Source organism: Protopterus annectens, chromosome 5.part1 (assembly GCF_019279795.1).
Source record: "Protopterus annectens isolate FY-2018-M chromosome 5.part1, PAN1.0, whole genome shotgun sequence".
Taxonomy (NCBI): domain Eukaryota; kingdom Metazoa; phylum Chordata; order Ceratodontiformes; family Protopteridae; genus Protopterus; species Protopterus annectens.
In genome coordinates this window covers 437,121,791-437,135,818 of record NC_056736.1, presented here as the reverse complement: position 1 = coordinate 437,135,818, position 14,028 = coordinate 437,121,791, and the positions used below count along the sequence as shown (strand labels likewise).

At 38.2% G+C, this 14,028-nt stretch overlaps 1 protein-coding gene across 2 annotated transcripts in view; it reads left to right on the top strand.

Annotated features, from left to right (window-relative positions):
* ILDR1 (immunoglobulin like domain containing receptor 1) overlaps positions 1-14,028 on the top strand; it is an 821,920-nt gene that overhangs the window by 154,629 nt on the left and 653,263 nt on the right. The window lies entirely within an intron of this gene.

Sequence of the window (14,028 nt, the reverse complement as noted above, 5' to 3'; positions counted from 1 at the left end):
TCTCTATAATCTGAAGTTATAAAAGGGCTTTCTTTACAGTCATCTAGACCTTCATTTCAAAACAAAATCCTCTCCAGAAGAGTGGATTTATTTTGCAGGTCGCTTTACTGCCAAGACTGGTAACTATGCAATTGTAGTTCTCGACTGTTTTTTAGTTTTAGTGTAAGAGTTTGTGTGGGATGGACACATATATATTATTGCAATTTCATCATTTTATGTACCTGTTACATTTCATATTGCAGACTTTATTCACAGGCCTGTAACTTTGCACACCGAGGTCTTTCAGCAGCAGAATCCATATTGTACATGAGAGAAAAATGTGGGTGTGTCTTTTGAATGTTCATAACACCTGATAAAACACAGTGTACAGTTTACCTTTGTGGCATCTCTCCAGTTTCCATAAAAGCACTTTTCAGGTCCAGCTGTGATTGTCATTGTGAAAATGTGAAGTATTGCCAGCTATGCCAGTAGAAATAGTGCAGTGGATGTGTAACAGATGCCAGCACAGCTAGCTGGAATTTTGTAAAGAATTATATGTCATTTTGTATATCAGACTGATTTGAACAGATGCATGTGTTGAAAAAAATTTTTGTAAAGCTGCTTGTGTTAAAAATGTACCAGCAGTCTACACTGCTGGACAGAAAAAAGAAATATACACTCATTATTGTAACTTTTTAAATGTATATGTTTTAACAGAGAATACTGGAAGAGAAGAGATTAATCTCAATCCACCTAACTTTGAAAATAGTTTGAAATAAATTACCTGGCTTAGACCATAAAAGATTGTATCTTACAGTTCTTAGTGCAGCCAGAGACAAAACATCTGTTCTCTGAAGCTTTCTGCAGTGTCTTTGGGGTGAACTAATTGTTACTCTGGAAGGGTTGCAGCTTGAAATTGTTTTATGACTTTATGACTTCAAGGAGCTGCAGCAGATCTTAGCAAGGCTTTCTGTGTGTGTGTATTTTATTGACATATATGTGCTAAATCCTGACAGCTTCTAGCCAAGGGGGTAGCATGGGAACCAGAAGTCAGATGACCAGATGTATGTGATGTCATTCTGTAGTCCATCACTAAAAATTATATTTTAATACTAAGTGAGACTGACATCTCATTGCAGTCTGTTTTTGTAACTTGACAGAGAAGGTCTCTCACCTACTTCATCTTGCCTTGCTGAAATTAGTGAACCAGGGAATAGTAATTGTTTAGAGCAGTCAAGAAAATATATCGGGATTAGTTTAAGTAATGGTTTTCTGTGTCTGTGTGAATCTATTCATCAGTGTTATTTTGTGTTTGAAACTCTTGGTGTTTATACTATAAATAGATATTTAGTATTTTCATGTTCTTTTCTTATATATTATTAGTAAATATATTTAAACTTTTTATTATGGCTGGTCTTTTATTGAATATTTTAATCTCTGAGAGTACTTGTATATATTTGGTGACATCTCTGGCCACTCCTGAAAGCCTTGCTGTTGGTCAAATTACCATTTGCATTAATATTAATTTTACCCAGTATAATTGTGTACCCTTGCACGTAAGTAAATTGCTTTGGAGTGTCTGGTGGCAGTATAACTACCTTATAGTGTGGGCAGAAGGGGGCATAGCTAGTAAATCTGTGCCAGCCTTTACCGTGTGTGTGTGTGTGTGTGTGTGTGTGTAAATCAAATGTTAAGGAGTGTGTGTATGTCAGTTGTTTGAAGCAGGGACATGAAGCACTGGTTTCACAGAGAGGGTGCTGGAGAACGTCACTTGGACACACTGCTGAGGTCTTAGCTCTCTAGCTGTGCCAGTGAAGAGTCTTATTGGAGACCTGGAGGGAGACAGACAGAGAAATCCAGGTCCCAGACTGAGTGTGTTAGTGTGTTCCCTATGTGCCCTTAAGGGAAATTGTGCTTGATGCAGAGAACTACATTTGGAAATACTGGGTGTATCCATTTTTTTTCCCCAAGTGAACGTTCCTCTCCAGTACCAGTGGTGAGAATTCAGACTCCTTGATTACTGGCCCAGAGTGTGGACATCAGTCATATGCTTTCCTTTTCTAACATAATTTTTGTTCAATTTAAAATAGCTAGTTTACTCCACTCTTGCTACACAGGAGTTACTTTGCCTGTCTCTGCATTTGCTGGTCATTTTACAGCTAGATCTTCCTGTTACAATCTCCAGTCTCTCCCTTCCTAAGGATATGTCTTTCTCCGTTATCAGAATAAGAGGCACTGTACTAGACATACCTTTTCTAGGATGGGACCAACATTTTTGGGAATCTCTGTCTTCAAAATACATGAAGATCTTTCCATCTTTTGTCCACTATTGAAAAAAAATAATCTCAGCCTAATGTAAGTCTTACCACACTGCTGACATAGACTGTTTCCTTTTATCATAAACCTTTCAGCTTTCATATTCTCATTTTGTTTCCACCATCTGAATTTCTGCTCCCCTTTGAACACCTCAGATTAATATCCCCCTTTCTGTCATCCTTACCCATGTTGCTAATATATACTGCCTCTCCCCATTCCTCTTTTTTTAACTGTAAATAGTGTACATACTGCACCTTATAATGTGAGTTATGCGCGATCTTGTTGCCATGTTTAAAATCCTGATATACAGTCACTTTAGCTCAGTGAGTTAGAGAATAACTAACTTTAGTGTGTTGCCTTGTTGCTAGTTTCTATGTTAACTTTTTGTATCCAAGACTGGTCTGAAAATGGTCCATGTGCATCTGTGCTCTATCCCAGTTAATTAATTTAAGTTAGCAATAAATTAATTAAACTCTAGGATTGCATATCACAAGGCTGCTAGCAGAATGTTGCATCCCAGCAGCATCTTTGAAGTGTTTTACAGAGTAATGATTTTCATTTGCTTGTGGAGTATGTATAGCAAATGGTTACTTAGAAGTTATTTGCCTGAATCCTGGAAACATCATGGTAATGAAAATACAGCCAGAGGCTGCTTGATAAGCGAATCTGTTCTACCTGCATTCTGCCGATAGAAGCTGTTATTGAAATGGAATTGATTTTTACTCTTTTAACAACATGATGTAATTGAAAAACAGTGTTGTTTCATGAAAGACATCACTGAGCTACTGACAATACACATTTATAAACACTGCTTGAGAATGTGTTTTTAAGTATTTTTTTTTCCAGCGATGACAAGATAAACGCAATTCATACTGACTGATGTTAAAACATTTTAAGTAGGACAGCTTGGGTTTGCTGATGTTTCAACCTCTTGTAAATAAAATAATGTCTAAGGAGGCATTCACTAGGGACAAAAAGCAGGCCATAGGGTTCACTTGAACTTAAAAGAACAGTGCAGAATTCCTGTGTGCTTCCGACTGCCATTAGTTTAAACTGATAGTAGGTGTTTTCACTTTGTTAGTTCAGTATATTTCAGTGCTTGTTTTACAGGGAAGACTTGGACAGAAAAAGATCACAGTGTAAATCTGTGGAAAATTTAAGAGGTCAAGCATACCTCTCAGCTGCTTGGAGTAAGAAATCTGGCAAAGCCTAAAATAATGGAGGGTATGGGGACAAAGGCCTAAAAGTAGGAACATATTTTAAATATTGCTCTTATAAATTTAGAAAGTTGCTAGAATAACAAGATTTGTGTTGGCATGCATTTTTTTTTGAAGAATATGAGGTTTGAAACTTAAGTATTATTTAGTGACTTCAATCTTCAGTGATTTACCATAAAACCACTAATATATTGTAAGGGAGAGACCGGAAATATTAGACAAAAATCTGGACATTCATCGAAAATCTGGGCAGTTGAAAGGTGCTAGTCAGCAAAAGCAGCATGTTTCCTAGGTAGAAGGAGACTAGAGTACCCACAAAAAAGAAATCATGTGGACACCGGGAGAATGTACATATCATCCAGTTAACTTTTAGAGGCCTCATCATTACAGCTTATGGGGTCAGTTTCAGCTCTGGTAATAATGTAGACCTTCCTGCATGTGCCACATTCAAGATTGGCCTCTGTCCAGATTTCAGCCATAGGATCACAGGTTTTGCATTTTCAACCATTTACCCTATTTTTTTCCGGATAGTGTGTCTGTGTCACTTCAGCAGGATGCAAAAGCCCTATCTGAACAAGTTCTGTTATCTTCCTTTTTCTTGGAACCCTGCCCCATGAGGTGAGGGACGAAGGATTAGGTATAAGAGGGAACATCTAGATTCACCCATGTATTTCTATACTGGACATGGCTGAAAATGACAAAGCTTTTTTCTCTCCATCCCCATCAGATGACTGCAAATTTTGTGTGAAAGTGGGATGGACTACAGAGATGATGAACATATTCTGTAGGAAGTCTTTCAGTTTCTTAGGTATTCCTATTACGTGTGTTCCCCATCTGACAAGATTTATTTATTTATGTATTTTACATTTGTTAACCGGGGGTGTCTGACAGAGCCGAAAAGGCCCTTTTTCAGCAGAGGCCCTGGGAGAAAAGCTCCACACAGAAAAATTACAGACACATTTAGTTTTTAGACATGATCAGTATACACACAAATTACAGGAAACATGTTTTTACAGTGGTATGTGGCACATAAACAGTTACAGTGGAGAGAACAAACAAAAAAATATTAATATTTTCGGAGTTTCGGTATACTTTTCGAAACTCCAACAGAACCGACGGTGGCAGTGTCAACCGTAAACGAGGATGGCAGGCGTACGACCAGACCAGGGACCCGGGAGATGGACATTATAAAAAGAAAAGTAAATGGACAAATAAATAAGGTACTGTTACCTAATACAAATGAATATGTTATTAACCTGTCTGAATATGAATTTAACACAGTGGAAATGAATGTCCTAGAGAAAGGACTGAAATTCATACCCACAGTGTTACCTAGACTCTATGAAGTTAAGGGAGAAATTCTAGAGCTGGTAAGGAAAATGTATTTAAAAGAATATTTCTTTAATCAAAAAAAGGAAGATGATTGTTTAGAAAGTTCAAGCGATTCAGTAACAAGTGAGGACAACTATTTCACATGCGAGTCTGAAACAGAAAGCAATGCTTATACATTGTTTGACCTTAGTAAGATTAAAGCAAACAATACATTTTGCCCAACTAGCAAAAATGCACATATACAATGCTTTAGTAATGCGACACAGTTTTTTGTGGAGAGAGAACTAAAACCTATTATTAAGAAAAATAGGAGTTACAACTTGAATAAGGAAGAATGGTGCAAATTACAGGATATGAGTCAGAACAGAAATATAGTGTTTAAACTATCAGACAAGGGGGGCAAGTTAGTTATATTGAATGCACAGGACTATTATAACATGTGTTTTGAACAATTGAAGAATGAAGGAGTTTATGGTAAAGTGCAGGAAAATATTCTTAAACAGGCACAAGAGGAACTATATAAATTGTTAAGGAAAGGGGAAAGGTTATGCTATTTTACAGCTAGGGACATAAATAATAAACTGTATATAAAAAATAGTACTATAGCAAAATTTTTTTGTGTCCCAAAACTGCATAAAAACTTTTTCCATCCCCCAGGCCGCCCTATAGTATCAGCAAAGGGTTCCTTTACACACAAGGTGGCTAGTCTTTTGCATGAAATATTAATAGGAGAGGTAACCAAGTTAACATCATATATTAAGGATTCATATGATTTACTGGATAAAATAAAACAGACAGTCTGGACAAAAGACATCACAGTGGATGTAGTTAGTCTTTATACCAGTATTACCCATGAACTGGGTTTGAGGGCTGTGCAATATTTTTTGAAAGAGTCACCAAGGACTCAGTATATAATGGAGTTATTAAATTTTTGTTTAGTTAACAACATTTTTGAATTTGATGGGACATTATATAAACAAAAAATGGGAACTGCAATGGGGGCAGCCTTCGCCCCAGCGTATGCCAATTTGTTCATGGGACTGTTTGAGTTGGAACATGTCTATAGAAATAGTTTTTTTAGGGGTCATATAATACAATATTTTCGTTTTATCGACGATTTGATTTTTATTTGTAAGGGTGATAGAGAGGAAGCTAAGGTATTTATACAATATTTGAACAGCAATGAATATAAAATCAAATTTGATGATATCCATATGGGAGAAGAAATCAATTATTTGGACATAAATTTGAAGGGGCAAGTAGGCAAAAAAATTCAAGCTAAAATATATAGGAAGTTCGAACAAATGAGTAGGATGGTACATGCTACTAGCTGCCACCCAGAACATACATTGAAATCTATCCCATATGGGGAAATGCTAAGAGTCAAAAGGCTATGTACCAGTGTTAGGGAAGCAGAAGTAGAGTGTGACAAGGTCTGCAATAAATTCATGGAGAGAGCTTATGACCCAAATCAAGTGAAACTAAGTTGTAATAAAGTATTTGGAAAAAGTAGCTGAAAACAAGATTATGGGAACAAGGACAAAAATAGTCAGCATGTAGTTACAAATTACAAGGGAGAATGTTCAAAAATGTTTTTTGTCACAAAATATACTATTTTTTCTAAAGTATTTAATGAAATGATAAAAAATAGTTGGAACAAGACAAGAAGGGAGGTACCTTCTTTGGTGAATGTTGAGCTTACTATTTCTTTCCAGAGAGGGAGAAGTTTGAAGGATTTTTTAGTAAGAGGCAGGTTTGAGAGACCAACACAGAAGCTAGCATGTGCAATAACAAGGAATGGAACTTTCCCCTGTGGAAAGTGTGCAATATGCCCTTACATAATCAGAGAAGCTGAAGATATTAAGGGGAAAAGTTTTAATACTATAGGAACATTTAACTGCACTAGCAGGGGGATTATATATCTTATAAAATGCTTTTGTGGCAAAGGCTATATTGGGGAAACTAAAAGAAGTCTGGCTGAGAGAATAAAAGAACATGTTAGGGATGTTAAAAATAGGAAGATGAGCAGCCCAGTGGCAGAACATTTTCATTCAGAACATGGGGGTATAATAGACAATATGAAAGTCACTATTTTGGAACAAGTATATAACAAATATGGAGATGAAAATGTATTGAAAAAGATTTTAAGAAGAAAGGAAGCAATTTTAATAATGAAATATGAAACTTTGCAGCCTTTAGGAATGAATAAAGAGTGCAATTGGCAGAACTTCATGGGTTAATTGTTAGCTTAACAATTAGGAACTGATTTTATTATGTAATGAATTGTTAATTGATATGGCAGCTGTATAAAAGGACTGTGAGAGTGAGCTTTACTTTTTTACTCTGTAAAGGCTTGCAGCCGAGGCGCTAGGAGAGGAGAGACAACTAAAAGGTTTTTATTAAATTCTTATTTTGGAAAGTAGAGCTGTTTTCACTGGTCTTTTGTGTGGTTTCAGAAAAAAATATTAATTTTAAAAATAAAGGTAATTAATAGATTTGTGGTGTACAGCTGAAATTTGGAACATAGGCAGAATACATACATAGTACACAGGTACAGTACATACATTGTAGATTAGCCAGTGTTTGTGAGTAAGATTGAAAACTATTATCAAGTGTTCTAGATTTTGTATGTATGTGTTATCCACTTTCACTAGCCTGGGGAGCAATTATGGCACTGCCAACTTTCCTTGAGATGTTGCCTGATGAGGTCTTTAAAGGAGGCTTGGATGATGTGTTTTGAATGCTTGTAGGGACAGAGTTCCATTTTGTAGCCACTGAACTACTATATAATGCATCTCCAAAGGTATTGTAGCTGTTGGTGACTTCTAGTAGTAGTTTGCTTGATGATCTAAGAGGCCTTTTGGCTGAGTAATGTTGTACTAGGTTTTTGAGGGCAGGACACTTATTGGGGAGGTAATAGATAGAATGACAGAGGCAGAGCTGACTGTAGGTTAGGAGGATGGGCAGTTCAAGCCAGTAGAGCTGTCTCAAAGCAGTACAGTGATGAGTTCTATATGAGCAGTTTGCAGCAAAGCGGGCAATTCTGTTATAGCAGGCTTCCATTTTGCTTAGTTCAGTTTTGTTGAGATTAGTCAGAATGGGAGATGCATAGAGTAGGGTGGATAGAAGTTGGGATCGAGCAATGGCTGATCTTGTGTTGTTGGTAAGAAATGGTTTGATATGGTAGAGCGACCCCAGTTTGGCATGTACTTTTTTAATAGTTAAGTTGAGATGACTATCAAATTTTAGGTGGGAGTCTATGGTTATTCCCAATAGCTTAGCCTGTGCCACTGGAACAATTGGAGTAGCATTAGTGGAGTAGATAGTGAATTGACTGTTAGTGTTTTTGTTAGAACTGGTTATAATCATAAGCTGAGTTTTCTTTGGATTGAGGATAAGTTGGGCTTTGGTAAGGTAGTTTTCAACGTCAGAGAATGCTAGTTGAGTTGTTTGCAGGAGGGTGGGAATGTTTTGTGCAGCACAGATTAAGGTAGTGTCATCTGCATACTGAATTATAGATGCATGCTGTGTGGAGGTATGGAGGTCATTTGTGAAGACTGTGAATAGTAGTGGTCCTAAGACAGAACCCTGTGGGACTCCTATAGTTATGGGCAGCTGAGGAGAGAGATAATTTTCCCATTTCACAGCTTGGTACCTGTCACTTAAGTAGCTTTGGAACCAGGTAAGAGTGGAATTTGATAGATATTGGTTTAGTTTGTTTAGCAGGATTTGGTGTGAGACTGTGTCAAATGCTTTGGACATATCCAAAAAAGAGCTGACACTTGTAGGCCTTCATTTTTGCGATGGTTTACTGTGTCTGTGAAGCAGAGGAGGGCTATAGTGGTACTATGGGCAGGTCTGAAACCATGCTGGGCAGGTCTGAAACCATGCTGAGTAGGTGACAGGATGTTGCTGTCTAGGAGATAGTTTAGCATCTAGGTATGGATGCATTTTTCTAGGATTTTGGCCAGGGTGGAGAGTAAAGCAATGGGTCTGTAGTTATTAAGTTCAGTGGAGGTCCCGCCTTTATGTATGGGTGTAACATAGGATATTTTCCAGAGTTTGGGCACATAGTTTTCAACAATTGATCTGTTTATGAGAGTGGAGACTGGGATAGCAATAGCATCTGCTGTGAGTTTCAAGAAATAGCTGGGGAGTAGGTCGGCTGCTGTTGATGAGGATTTTAGTTTGGAGAGCATGCTTTTGATTGAAGTGGTGGAAACTGTTTTGAGGGTAAAGCTTGTATTAGTGTTATTTGTGTTGGGGGGATAGTGAGGAAGGAACTGTCCTGTGATACTAAGGATAGAATTGAGTTCACAAAGTGGGAGTTGAATTGTGTTTCGATGGGAACTTTAATGTCAGGGGTGGTTGGTTTGGGGGTAGCCTTTTGGGTGGATTTTAGTAGCTGGTTTAATATTTGCGGGTTGTGTTGGTATTTAGTTTGTAATGTTGTGTAGTAGGATTTTTTGTCCAGCCTAATGCATTTTTTTGCATGGTTGCGCAGTTCTTGGTACTTAGTTAGGCTTTGTGTTTCTTTGTGTTTTTTTTATATTAAAGCCAGGCAGTGTCTCTGGACTTGAGGATTTGTTTGGTTTCTTTACTGAGCCAGGGGTTTGTAGAGGTTCTAACCTTGATTTTGCGCAATGGAGCGACAGTGTCTAGATGTTGTAGAAATGTTTTGCTGAAATATGCTACAGCCTGGTCAAGTGGGAGGGTTTTTAGGGGGGTCCAGTCACAGTTACAGAGTAAAGTGTTGAGGACCTCAGGAGATAATTTATTTGCGTTTCTAGTGGATATATAGCTAGTGGTTTTGCATATGCTTATTCTACTACGTATAAAGTACATTATGTTGTGGTTAAGATGATTTAACTCATGGTTCAGACTTTTGAAAGCCTCGTCCTTAAGAGACGGGACAAGATCCTTCTGATCCTGTAGGCCTGGATGCATCTGTAATAGATTCTAGAATTGGACTCAATTGTTGCTGCTTCTGCCTTGAAGAAGGGTTTACTCCTCAGAGCCTTATTGTCCTTCTGGCATACAAGGAATTTCACATGTTGGACAGGCTGAGGAGCTGATTACTCTTAACCATGAGGGCTATAAACTACTTGTCCCATATGCTTCAAATCTGACGTTAGGAGTTCGTACTCCAGTCACCTTGAGGAGTAAAGCTGGCAGGATTTAGTCATCCCAGTAACTTTAAACTTTCTCAGGTTTTCCAGTTCTTCCTATTTGTCCATAATTTCTAGATGATGAGGACCCCTTTTCAGTTCTCTGAAGCCATTAATAAAATAATTTCAATCTGATGCTGTCCTAGACATCCATTTGCTAACGGTCGGCATTTTAGTCAAGTTTTTGCATATTTTTACAATTGTGCAAGTGTGCATGAAAACATCATAAGGACAGTCCATTGCTTTTCTATCCTTTTTTTCCCTAGAGTTTTGCTGATTATTCTGAATTTTGCTTGCCCCCTTCACATTTAGTCACTTTGAACCATTCCAGTAGTTACTTATAACGTCTATACTGTTAATTTGCAGTCGCTTTTCTGTAATTGCTGAATTATCGTAATGACAATGAATAAGAAATGGACTTCAGCTCTGTAAGTGTTGAAAAAATACAACATCCGAAGACACATATTCTGTTTGTTAAAAATGTCTCAGAGAAGCTTATTTCTCTAAATAGTGCAATACATATGCTAGTTTCCAAGCATCCACTTTGAAAGAAATAGGTTTTAGATGGAGAATTAAAGATCATCTTCTGCTTTTTTTAACCAGAAGCATTCTCTTTCTACTTGTAAGACACTTTTCAACACAAACAACGAGAAAGGCAAAGCCTGAGAAGGAAGGTACTCATAAGAAATGTTAACCTTTTGAAATTTATAAACCTCGTGGTGAATGCTCTTTCTTCTAAGAGCAGATATGTGGAATCAGTAGCCTCCTGAAAAGAACCCACCCTTTCTTCCTGGATTAAGTTTTCAGTCTTGTATTTTTGAGCTCTGAATTTCTGTCTTTCTTGTACTATGTGCATTGGGTCTAGAGTGTCAGTTTGTATCCATCTGGGCTACAAAGATGTAGAAGATATTTTTCACTGTGCTGTAGCTTTGGTACTTTGTCTATTTTCCTGGTAGCATTGTGTGTGTGTGTGTGGGGGGGGGGGGTAGCATCTTTTTTTTTTTGTTGTTTGTTTTTTCTGACCTTTTTTTAGACCTCTTCTCAGACCTTTCTTCACATGGTTTATCCAAGATCCAATTACCTTGAAGACCATTGTTTCAGCCCTTATTGTCAGTGTTGACATTGATGGCTTTTATGGGTCTGGACTCCTTTTCACACGTAACCTCAAAATTGGCAGTGCTTTTGGGTTTGACCTTGCCAGTCACAGCTCCTTCAGGGCTAACCTTTTGACAGTCTCATTTTCTTCAGGACCTGTGCCTTATTCAACACTGACTGTGTCCAAAGGCCAGTCCCATTCTGCTTTTCTTCTGGAAGGAATGTGTTGTCCTAGGAGGCAGCTATCCAGCTGTACACCTTAGGGTTACTGACCTCAGCAGATGTTGATGACAGTGCCCACCTCAGGTCTTGCTGTTGACCTGTTGGCTTTGGTTTTGGGCCATTGTGTATGCCTTGACTTCAGCTGTATTCTGCGGTGATTATTCAGAGTTGACTGTGCGGTGATTATTCAGAGTTGACTGTGCCAGTCTCAGGACTGGGGCAATTGCCAACTGCTGGTTCCCATTATGGTGGTTTCCCTGCATGGGCCTCCTCCACTTGGTGACTCAAGTGATGGCTCAGGGACCCTGTACTTGTATTATGTCACCCAGTTTTATCACACGATTGTCACTGGACCTCCTTATCAGATTGTCCATTTTATGTCTGAGACACAGTCCCTCCATGTCCTCAGTGGGGGGGGGGGGGTCCAAGCCATAAGGCTTAGTGCAAGAGGAAGCACTTGGACTCAACAGAGGAGTCTTTCATCTTGGATCTCCAGCCAGGTGTCAGACTCCCATGCCCTTCTGCCTAATAACTGTCTTGGAGCTTATACAGATGGAGGTTAGATGGCTTGAAGAAACCCCTTCTGAACTGAAGCTCATCTTTTCAGAGACATTCTAGTTTCCAAAGTTTTTCTCTTGAGTGGTTGTACCAGCTGAAGAAAGTGTTTTGTTTGGCATAGAAAGATAAAACCTAACTACATTCCTGCCAACCTGGGTTCGATTAGCAGCTTGGGTGACTAATGGAGTGGCAGGAAAATGGGGCGCTCATTTGTGATACTCTCTAAGGAGAATTATGGTCCAAAGAGGGGAGATGCCCTTGGACATGACCAGTGAGCATGGGGGTGGGGGGTGGGCAGGGCATATAATAAAAAAAAATTGAATGGAAGCACAAATGACAAAGCCCCTGAATGCCGTTAAGATCCACGACCAGCTCCAGCAACACCGGACTAAGTCTGGTAGGGGGTAGGAGGATGGCTGGTGGACCCACCGTGGATGTGGAGCACAGGGGGCTGGTCCAGTAATAATGAAGTCCAAGGACATCAAAAGTATTTAAAAAAAAATGTAATGCTTTGCTGGTTTCTGACATTGTGTGTAAGAGCCTCGACAGTGTGTGGCCCCTGTAATGAAGAATCCTGATAAAATCATTGTGCTCCAAAATATTATCTTAGCAGATCTCAGAATCCCTTAACACAGACTGAGCATAATGGTAAGACTATCCATCCACCAAATTAAGAATTGCTTGTGGTGGACCGAGAGAGCAAGTTTTTTTTTTATCCTCCTTTTCTGTGAAGGATTTAAGCTTTATGGTTCATGTATAATGGCAAAAAAAAAACCAACCAAAATTTAGACTAAAGTACAGAAACACTAAATGCAGTGTTTCAGACCATGCTATATTAGATAGTAATGAATCGGACAAGACCACCACACATTCTTAGGATAAGCGCTTTCATTTTTAATAGTAAAAACTTCTTCAGATAAAAAAAAAATACAACTTCAGACAGTTTAAATAACATTTTTTGTCAGATAAAATAATAATGTGACTGCCAAGCCCTCAGAAATTACCAAATCAAAATACCCATAGCTTTCAGAAACTGGTCTTCATCAAGCAGGGCCAGTAACTAGTAAGAATACCACAACCATTTGTGCAGTGAGAAAACACAATAGTGTTTGTCATCTGCTTCATCATAAAATACGTATTCCTTAAAAATATATTTTGGACATCAAATCTAAACAGTACTTTAATATCAAAAATTGCATAATATAAAGTTGGAAAATTTAAGCTATATTTTTTGTTAATTTTGAAGAAAGATGCCTACCATACCCCCAGGAAGGATTGCCAAATCAAAATTCTCTATTGTTTCAAACGATCAATCATACATCCTGGGAGTAACGCAAGTCAAAATATCCAATTGCCTTTGACAACCAGTCCTCCCTAAACAGACTACCAGCTAGCAATACATCAAAAAACATTTTAAAAAAAAGTATATATTATTATATATATTATTTGGTAACTATTTCTTTCATGAATTAAATATTCCTTAAAAGCTAAAATATAGGACTTCATGTCCAAATAAAACTTTTAATTTCATTAATCCCATTGAAAAATTAACATTTTCCTGTTAATTTAAACAAACACGAATACCTACCAAACCTCCATGAAGAAGTGACAAAATGCCTGATTAGCGTCCAGGAGCCAGTCATTGTTAGCTGCAAATATCATCCCCCCAAAGTTTACATATATGATATGCAAATGTCATCCACCCAAAGGCTTGCCTCATCTGCAGATGGGTGACTCTGTATTGGCCATTTTTGGTTCCTCAGACCGCTTCTTTTTCTGTGGCTCCCTGTGGTGTGTTCTCTATTACAATTAACTGACGGTTAGACTAATCTTCTGCAGCTGTTGGAGTGCTGTTGGTGGGCAAGAGGGGTGAAGGGGCAGGGAATTCCACTCTGCCTGTGCAGACTACTCTGCCTATCCTTAGTGGGGGGGGTTTTCCTGGCAGAAGTGTGTTAGCGTCTTCAGACATTCCTGTCAAAAAGAAGCAAAAACTTGGGCATATTTCTTCACCCTTCCACTTCAGCCGTTTCTGGTAAAAGAAAAAGGAGTTCTTAATTTTGAAGATGTTCAGGTTTTTGAACCACAAATTAACTGTAAAGGGACAGATTCTGCATTGTCTCCTAAGGTTTCTGATTCAGATT